The sequence below is a fragment of the Sinocyclocheilus anshuiensis genome, unplaced genomic scaffold (genome assembly GCF_001515605.1).
Source record: "Sinocyclocheilus anshuiensis isolate Anshui unplaced genomic scaffold, SAMN03320099.WGS_v1.1 scaffold1053, whole genome shotgun sequence".
NCBI lineage: Eukaryota > Metazoa > Chordata > Actinopteri > Cypriniformes > Cyprinidae > Sinocyclocheilus > Sinocyclocheilus anshuiensis.
This window is the reverse complement of record NW_015555711.1, coordinates 1,456,733-1,458,789: the sequence shown is the minus strand read 5'-3', so window position 1 is coordinate 1,458,789 and position 2,057 is coordinate 1,456,733.

Genomic DNA, 2,057 nt, shown 5'->3' with positions numbered 1-2,057 from the left:
TGTGTGTGTGTGTGTGTGTGTGTGTGTGTGTGTGTGTGTGTGCATTCTTCAACAGTTGTTGCAGTGTTGGATATGGCTAATGTGGGTTTTCTGAGTCAGCCATGTGGATGTTTCCATCAATCCCTGGGCCTTTGAATTGTTAAGAGATGTTTCACATAGCAATATCTATGGGAGACTGACTGAATTAACCCATATTCACTTCCCATTCCAATCTGTCAAGGTTCCCATTGTTCCATGATAGAAGACAGTAAATGAATGTAGAGATGTGCAGGTGTATATAAGTGGGGCTGAGAATTTTAATTGCAGGTTATATGTACTATTTAAATAGTAATGATGTTAGTGTAAGACTATACTGGGAATGTTAAGAGACAATGAGACAGATGGAGAGATAAAGCGAGGTTATGATGCTGAGCACATGGTCACATTCATCACAGCTCTTGTCTTGCTCATTTCAATCCCTGTAAATGTATAGCAGTTAAACATTCTGATAAAATTTGTAAAAATAAAATTGTATTTACCATGAATTTTTTTTGGCCATTAAATTAAATTAAATTAAATTAAATTAAATTAAATTAAATTAAATTAAATTAAATTGTGGAATTCTTCTCATTATTATTAGTAAATTATTATATTATGAATAAAAGAACTGTAGATTAATGAAAAAAATTAATTAATACATTATTTTAAATTAAAGAATTTAATTATTATTACATTTATATTAATTATTGTTAGAAGATTGAATAGTTCCATCAGTTAATAGTTCATTAGCCTCACAGTAGGCTGTTGGTTAAGCAACAAAGGAACTTTGTGCTTTAATATAGAATTCAACTGATTTGCAGCCACAGGTGTGTGTGTATAGGCAATGCATGCTTTACAATGGCTTTAAACACGGTTCATCCAATCAAATTTCAGAGCTGAATCTATCCATTTTATAAAATGTAACTGAAACTTTGAGCATCTGCGCCCACAGACTTGAATCAGGCATCTAGGATTGTTGAAGTCAGTGTTGACTCAAGGCCTTGTTAACTCTGTCCGTCCTCTCTGGGCTTACTGTGTGGCAGGGGATTGTGCCAGAATGGCTGCGCTATTCTTGAGCCTCAGCGCTTTCTAAGTTTAAAAGGTTTATGTGAGCTGCTGGCTATTGTTCTGGTGAAGGCGTCAGGGATTGTTATGGGGGATCTTAGTGGGAGAGATATAGTGCTGTCAAAATCCAGACTAAAATAAGCAGACAGCTGTGGGTGCTCATATCTAGGTTATGTGTTGTATGAGTGTATGAGTGTGTGTGAGACTGATCGTGTAGCAATGGATAACTAACACAATGCAGACGGGCCGTGTGTCGGAGCCAGATGGGGGAGAATGGCACTGGTTGTCTACATCCAATGAGTTACTTGCTAAAAGACTGATTAGCTTACATTATTGCCGATTTGTGGGGACGGGCTGATTGGTTATACTGAGATTAGGACATCTAGGGTTTCCCAAACTCTCCTTTTCTTCATACTCGCTCTCAATCACACACACAGGTGCAGGGGGGCTGCTGTGTGCCAGGGTCTTACGCCACTGTCAGAGGCGGATAAGTGGGAAAAATTCATGTAGAATCCTGAATTGTGGAGTCGAACGCTGCTCAGCTGGGATCTGGTTCACATGTCTGCGCCTGGTGGATCGATCACACATAGGATTTAGAAGACCAGGAGATACTGTATGTTTTGATTGGCAAGAGGAAAACGTTTATTAAGAGGCAGTTTATGTGTATTTCTCTTGCCCCCATTGGGTGTGGGTATACAGAATGCGACCACCCTCCTCCACCTCTGACCTTTTAGCCTCTGTGTTAGAGTTTTGTGCCACTGGATGAGAGCTGATAATCTGTAACAACTGCTCACCATGTGTTGAACTTCAAACCCTGGTTCCTGGAAGCTTTGTTTAGGTGTGCCATGTCAGCCACTCTTTTATGGCAAATGACATTGTAATGAATTGTATAATGTTGGAGAGAAACTATCTATAAGGTACATCACTGTTTTTAAACACTGAACTGAGGAAATAATTAAACATGTTCACCTAAA